The sequence below is a fragment of the Dromiciops gliroides genome, chromosome 5 (assembly GCF_019393635.1).
Source record: "Dromiciops gliroides isolate mDroGli1 chromosome 5, mDroGli1.pri, whole genome shotgun sequence".
In the NCBI taxonomy this organism is placed as follows: Eukaryota; Metazoa; Chordata; class Mammalia; order Microbiotheria; family Microbiotheriidae; genus Dromiciops; species Dromiciops gliroides.
In genome coordinates this window covers 66,529,600-66,537,499 of record NC_057865.1, presented here as the reverse complement: position 1 = coordinate 66,537,499, position 7,900 = coordinate 66,529,600, and positions in this window count along the sequence as shown.

The window sequence follows — 7,900 nt, the reverse complement described above, 5'->3', positions numbered from 1 at the left end:
CCATGACACCACGTTGACAAGTAGGCATTGAGGGCCTACATGCACTTGGCAATGTTCCTGGGGCTAATGGAGTGCAATGAGTTCATAATCTAGTTAGAAAATAGGACTAGTGAAGGCTTCATGGGGGAAATGAGTCTTGAACTGGGTCTTGAATAATAGATAGGATTTAGACAGGCCAAACCATGCTGACCTGTAACTCTACTCATCCTTCACCTTCTCTCAATAAAATTCAGACCCTGAGCCTTCATAGCTGAGTTTTCATTTCATCTTGCCCAGAACCAGACCACTATACCACTTCCCATACATTTCTTTTTTTTTTTTGTGAGGCAATTGGGGTTAAGTGACTTGCCCAGGGTCACCCAACTAGTACATGTTAAGGGTCTGAGGCCGGATTTGAACTCAGGTCCTCCTGACTCCAGGGCTGGTGCTCTATCCACTGTGCCACCTAGCTGCGCCCCCATACATTTATTTAAATTTTTTTTTTTTAGTGAGGCAATTGGGGTTAAGTGACTTGTCCAAGGTCACACAGCTAGTAAGTGTTACCCCCCCATACATTTATAAACCATGCTGCCTGCACTATGATCATCTCTTCATTACTCTCCCACTCAAACCAGGATAGAGACCTGGGACTCTGGTGAATATTTACCTTTCCTGGAACTAGGCAGCCACATTACTTTCCATCCATTTCCAAACCATACTGCTCTCACTCTGTGTGTGTGTGTGTGTGTGTGTGTGTGTGTGTGTGTTGTCTTCCCCTTTGTCTTATGTGTTGTCTTCTTCCATTGGAACATGAGCTCTGTGAGGAGAGAGGATCTGTCGCTTGCTTATATTTGCATCTCTGGTTCTTAGCACAGTCTAAAATGGTTTACCTTTTATGTAAAATGTTTTAGATATATTATCTCATCTGACCACTGAAATAACTCTGGGAAGTAGAAGCTGTTATTCCCACCTCAACCCCTATTTTACCAAAGAGACTTAAAGCAGTTAAGACGTGCCCAGGGTCACACAGCTATTAAGTGTCCAAGGTGGGATTCAAATTTAGGTTTTCCTCATTCCAACTCTTGGTCTTCTTATCTCCTACACCAAGCTGCCTCTTACCTAGGCAAGGTGAGCCTGGGTTCTTTTTTTGGGGGGTGGGGTTGGGGGCTGGGTTCTAACAGGTCTTGAAAGAAAGGCAGAGGAATATAGACTTGATGGAGTAACCAAGAATATAATGTTAAATATTTTTTAGTAGACCTTTACCTAAGTGGCTACATCGCTGCTATCAGTAGAGACAATGGAAAAGGGAAGAGGCTAGATTCAAGAAGACCAGATAGGAGGCTAGAACACGATATTTGAAGTAAATAACTTCTAGATCTTGATTGCTGATTAGGGCAGTGCTGGCTTAAGTTGAGATGGACTCCTTAAAGTCTCTTCTAACTTGATATCTTATGATGCTATGGAATCAGACTCTTGGTGCTGGCTGGCTGGCTGGCTAAAGCTTCCTCTAGCAAGCTTTACTCCATATGCTCCCCTTTGCAGATGACATTGAACTGATGGGTATCAGGCATTGTGATAATGCAGAACCTCTTGGATTCAATCCATGAACACTCTAGGGTTTGCTTCCTGCATGTGCTTGGAGTGTCTTACATTGTTCTGCTCGCTTTCATGTGTATGTGTGTGTGGGGGGGGGTCCTCCATCTCCATTCAATCCAACAGACTTGCCTTTTTTCTTCCTGAGTCAGGCTGCATGTACACTTAATCGGTACCCTAGGGGCCCCTTGAGCAACAACAATTGCTGCAACAATAGCCTGCCTTTGGTTTGTGCCACGCTTCTTGCAAGTCTATGGAAAAACCAACCACCAACCAAATAACCACAATAATATATATTTTGTCCACCAGATGGCACTACACTCAAGCCACCAGCCAAGTGGTTTCACTGGAGGGCATCGAGTGCACCAGTGAGGTATCACTGCAGTATCATAACTGTCCACCAGAGGGTACTTCTCTACAAATTCTTAGACTACTTCCTACCATTTTCCCAAACTCATGATTCTTTGACATTGTCAGCCCGGGCCTTTATTAAGTATCATCTCAGGCTATGATAAAGAAAACAGATTATCACTATAAGTTATGAGAATTGTGGAGGTTGCCATTGATTCATTCCCACCTGGTGCCTGAGAAATGTCCTTCAATTTGATTAGATTTCAGGGGGTTGGTGAACTTGAAAGGAGACAAACGACATCTTTATTTTTATGAACCTTTAGCTGAAATTTAGTATTTCCTTCCATTATTCAAAAACATTCTGAGAAAAGGACCATAGACTTCACCAAACCTCCAGAGAGGCCCATGACATACACACAGAAAATTAAGAACCCCTGCTTTCTATATATATGTCAAGGAGATCATTCATATTTTGGCCAGATGACTTACATAGTAAGGTAGGATATCTGAGTAATTCTCAAGCACTCCCTTCTCATGAGTGCTTTGTCCAAAAGTCCTCCCAGACCTCCTCCCAACCTCAATCTTCAAGTTGAGAAAGGATAAAGGAACTGACTATTTTTTTTTTTTGGAACACTCCAGGATCATCTCTGCAACAACAGAGAAATGAAAATGAAGCCCCGTGGAATGGAATTGTTCCCCCAGTCCAATCTCAACAGTAGCAGCTACCAGTCCAATCCTCTTTGGTCTCTGTCTTTGCCTCTGCTTGATGGTCTGTCTCACCATTAACATGGGTTAGTCTTGGGGCAGCTAGGTGGCATAGTAGATAAAGCACCGGCCCTGGATTCAGGAGGACCTGAGTTCAAATCTGGCCTCAGACACTTGACACTTACTAGCTGTGTGACCCTGAGCAAGTCACCTAACCCACATTGCTCCACAAAAAAAAAAAAAATTAATAAATAAAAAAAATTAAAAAGGGCTCAGTGCCATGGAGTGCTTAGAGCTTGTTCAGACATCGAAGATGCCAAGATCACCCACTTCATCCCAGGCCTTCACCAGTCATCTTGACTTTTGTCTTGCCAGTGGTCTTTGATGGAAGAGAAAGTAAGCCTTCTGACTATGCAATTCCTGCCTCACTTAAATCCAATTACAGGCAAGTGAGTACAGCACTCCTAATGTCACTGGTCCTCTTCGAAAATGAAGGATGAACAACTAAAGCTTTCTTGGGGCAGCTAGGTGGCACAGTGGATAAAGCACTGACCCTGGATTCAGGAGGACCTGAGTTCAAATCCATCGTCAGACACTTGACACTTACTAGCTGTGTGACCCTGGGCAAGTCACTTAACCCTCATTGCCCTGCAAACAAACAAACAAACAAAAAACACAACTAAAGCTCTCTCTACTCCTCTATATCTCACTAACCTGTATCCCCTTGTCAGGACTTCTGAATAGCTCCACACAGGGATGAAAAAGCATTTTACAAACATCTGCTACACCTTTTAAGGTGGGGGGTGGGCACCCAGAGAATATGTCTCATTATTTCCCACTCAGCAGCTCTCTTGGGTTTTCTGGTCTGCAGAAAGGCACCATTATTTAGTTAGTTAGTTATTCATTCATTCATTTACTTTTTTATTTTTTGGTGGGGCAATGAGGGTTAAGTGACTTGCCCAGGGTCACACAGCTAATAAGTGTCAAGTGTCTGAAGCCACATTTGAACTCAGGTCCTCCTGAATCCAGGGCCAGTGCTTTATCCACTGTGTACCCTGGCTGCCCCAAGGCATCATTATTCAAGATGAAATGAATCCTGTTAACTCACACTTTCTCACATCATTTCCAACGCTGGCTGCCAGACTTTATCATGTCCCTGAGCCTAGTTCCCTCCCCTGGCCCCCTTTCAGTTTCTTTTTATGTTCTGTCCTCTCCTGTTAGATTGTTAGCTCCTTGAAAGCAAGAACTGTTCTGTGCTTTATGTATGTGTGTCCTCAGTCCTTAACACACCTAGCTTAGGGTAGCACAATGGATAGAGCACTGACCCTGAGTTGGGAAAACGAGTTCAAATCTGACCTCAGACACTAGCTGTGTGACCCTGGGCAAGTCACTCAACCGAAATTGCCTTAAACATCCAGGGCCTTTTCCAGTTGTCCTGATTTCTATATTTGCTACTGGACCCAGATGGCTCTGGAGGAGAAAGTGAGATGGATGACTGCAAAGGACAAATAACAACCACCACCACAATCCTTAGCACAGTGCCTGGCTCTGTATAGACACTTGTAGCAGATTTGACACTTCTTTTGTGTCTTCTGCAGTCATCCGCTTGGTGCTAGGCACGTGGTAGGCAAACACTATATTGAATTAAGTCCTAGTGCCTCACTGCAGCTTCATGCTATATAGTCCATTCATTCAAGTCCCTCCCCCTTCTGCTGTCTCTAGAAGAGAGTGATACAAATTGCTAAGTCTCTTAGTTTTCTCTTGTTATTTTTTAGGCTTGTAGAACATGGCCATTGTTTCCCCAACGGTAAAAGGAAGAGGGGAGGGGGACTCGAAGGTGGAGTGTGTGAAGAATCCAGCCTCGGGTCTTGGGTTTGGATTCTTGGGGAATCTAGACTCTGCTCTGGCTTATTTGATGTCGCCCCTATACAACAGCACTTCCGTGCCTTTGCAAAGGCCATGGGCCTTTCCTGAAATGCTTCCCCTCTTCACCCTGAGATGCCACCTCTTGCCACCCCTGGCAAGAGACTTTTCAGATTCCCCCAGTTGTTAGTTACCCATCTACTCCCAAATTCCTTTGTATTCATCCTCCTCATTTTTTAATAATTGTTCATCTGTGTACATGTTGCCTCCCCTTGCCCCCTAGTGGAATGGAAGCTCCTTGAAGGCTACTCCCCCATTTTTTATTTTTTTTTGGTGAGGCAATTGGGGTTAAGTGACTTGCCCAGGGTCACACTAGTAAGTGTTAAATTCTGAGGCCGGATTTGAACTCAGGTTCTCCTGAATCCAGGGCTGGTGCTCTATCCACTGCGCCAGCTAGCTGCTCCGGAGTTTACTCTCTTAATCCATAGTTTATAAACACCTTCTATCCGATTAATTTCCCAGACCAAGTCAGAATGAAACATAAATATATATATATATAAAATCCCATGAGGCAAAGGATATTTGCTTTAAAATAGTAAATAACAAAGTTAAATCAAAGAGTAAAACCCCATCGTGCACTTTGTCTCCCCAAATTACTATTCCCTAAATCTCTAGGGACTGAAGGCTTCAGCTCCACTTATCTCTGCTCATTACATTTAAGAACAGCACAGCAGGACCTTGAGGGCATGTTCAAACCTCTACCTCTCGCTACTGCATTGATCTGGAGTTTTAGCAACAGCACTCACTGTTTTCCCTGAAGGAGAAATCCTTCAGCTGCTAGCATTAATATGAACTAGATAAAGCACGCTTTCTCTCTGTCTCTGTCTCTGACTCTCTCTGTCTCTGTCTCTGTCTTTTTCTGTCTCTCTGTCTCTGTTTCTCTCCTTTCTCTTCTCTTTTCTCTCTCTTTTCTTTCTCTCTCTCGTCTCTTCTCTCTATCCCATTTTTATCTCTAGCCTGCCTTTCATCTACTAGCATTATCAAGAATTACTCACTAGTACTGTTAGCCTTCCTACAGTGGCAGCATTAGTAGCAGTGTCTAGTATCTCTCCATCCTGCTGAAGCGAACATAGGCTTCTGGGGGATATAGTTGTAAGAAAGACCATGCTGCCTGTATTTAAGAACAGGTGAACAAAGTCCACATCAGGTATCAGAATAATTAAACTTTCTGGCCATTTCCAAACCACATCCCACCCTCACCACTCCCACCTGAAGGTACTCAGATTATGTTCTCATTCCCTTCTCCCTAGATTCTAGATTCTGCCCTGGGATCCTGGGCTCTGATAGGTCAACTTTCACCTTAATTTGCCTGGAAACTAGGCTTCCATGTCACCTCCCAGGCATTTCCAAGCCATGCTACTCATGAGTCTACCGTCTTACCCATCTCCCCCTGCCTAACTTCCAAATTCACTTTAGATGTTGTCTTTCCTCACTAGAATGTAAGCTCTCTGAGAGCAGGGACTTTCTTGTTTGTTTGTATTTATATCTCCAGCACTTTGTCTAGTGCTTGGCATATTGCAAATGCTTTTTTCCCTCATTCATTCATTCATTCACTCTTTCATTCATTTAAATTTCTCAAAAAGTAAACTCTTTCCTTAAACAAATGTGCATAAGTTGGATTTTTTTTTAAACTAGGTCCAAGGAAAATGAAAGCCAACTTTGACTCCCATTTGAAAGAATAGCTGAAGAGCCAGACCCTTTCCTAAGGATCAAACTGCATAAAGAAGCCTACATCTTAAGAGGCTAAAACTTGCTGTAGAATTTATAACAGTGGCAAATGGATTGGAATAGAAGATACAGACTGACAGTGATATACATTTCTAAGGAATTGGTAGAACACCCTTGCATAAATAAGAAAGGAGCCGCATATACAAGTTTTTGCAAAATCTTACAACCTTAAAAGTCAATCCAAATAAACACTGGACAAGCAGACTCCATAGTGTCCCTGTGATGGTAATAATAATAATAGTAATGATTACTGACATTGGTGACTGGAAGACTTTTCTCCCCATAGCTTTGGTCTTGACTTCTAAGAGTCTTTTGGCATTAGCTCCAAATCCTGATTCAGCTTTCTAGATAAATAAATCCTCCCAAGGCCTGATCTTCTACTCCTCACTCAAGTAAACCTCCCTTTGACGTCAATGGGAGATTTGCCAAAGCAAAGGCTTCAGAACTTCATCCTCAGCAAGTATTTGATCAGGTGTGGGCAGCCCAGTGAAATGGGGGTACATGTGCCTTCAGAAGAAAACCAAGGTTCACCAACAGATCTAAGTTTTCCTCATGAAGGATTCAATTGCAACAACTAGGAATAACTACAAAATGCGTGTAAAAGAGACATTTCTAACTTCTCTCTGGAAAGCACAACCCTAGGTTTAGGACAGAAGACTTCAGTGCTCGAATATTATGACACAATCAGTCATCGGATCATAGATCTTAGAGCTCAAAGAGACCTTAGAAGCCATAGAGTTCAACCTCTTCATTTTACAACCTCTACTATTTTTCATTGAGTTCAACATCCTCATTGAGTCCTAGGAAGATGCAATGATGTGGCCTAAGTGATAGAGGCTGTAAAGAATCAGGTCCAGGGCTTGAACTGAGGTCCACTCTGACCTCAGAGTCAGGGATCCTTCCATTGTACCATGATGGCTCTTTAATTGAAAGATAATGTCTCTTCTCATCTTCCAACAACAAAATGAGTTTTCTTTCCTGATGTTTTTGAAACAAAACCGGAATTTTTCCTGCTTCACCACTGCACTTCCCCTTATCACCTCCATTCCCCAAATCAGAATGGCTGGAAGGAGGTCTCTAGTAGAGTCCCCCAGAGATCTGGGTTTTTGGCAGGGCAATGAGGTTTAAGTGACTTGCCCAGGGTCACACAGTTGGTGAATGTCAAGTGCTTGAGGTCAGATTTGAACTCAGGTTCTCCAGAATCCAGGGATGGTGCTTTATCCACCACACCACCTAGCTCTCCCCCCCACATCTATTTTCTTTTCTAGCAGACAAGTCAAGGGGAAGGGTTGTAAGTACAAGGGTGGTCAGAGCGGCTAGTTCTTCCTCTTGGAAAAGCCCAAAAGCTTAAGAAAGCCCCCTGTTCAAAACTCCCACATATGTGCCCCTCATTAGAAGTTCATTTGGGTTGACAAATGACTCTTACCAATGCCCCCTAGGGTGGGAAAGCTTTTCACACCATGGTGTTAATTGCTCTTAACAAATCAACACCTCCCTGACCTTAGTTTTAGTGACCCAGATTTTGATCCAGAGTTGGAAAAGGGACAGAAACATAAGGAGAGGATGTGTGGTAGCTGAGTTTAGATTCTTCCTTTCACTGAATTTTGCCACCTTCCAGCTC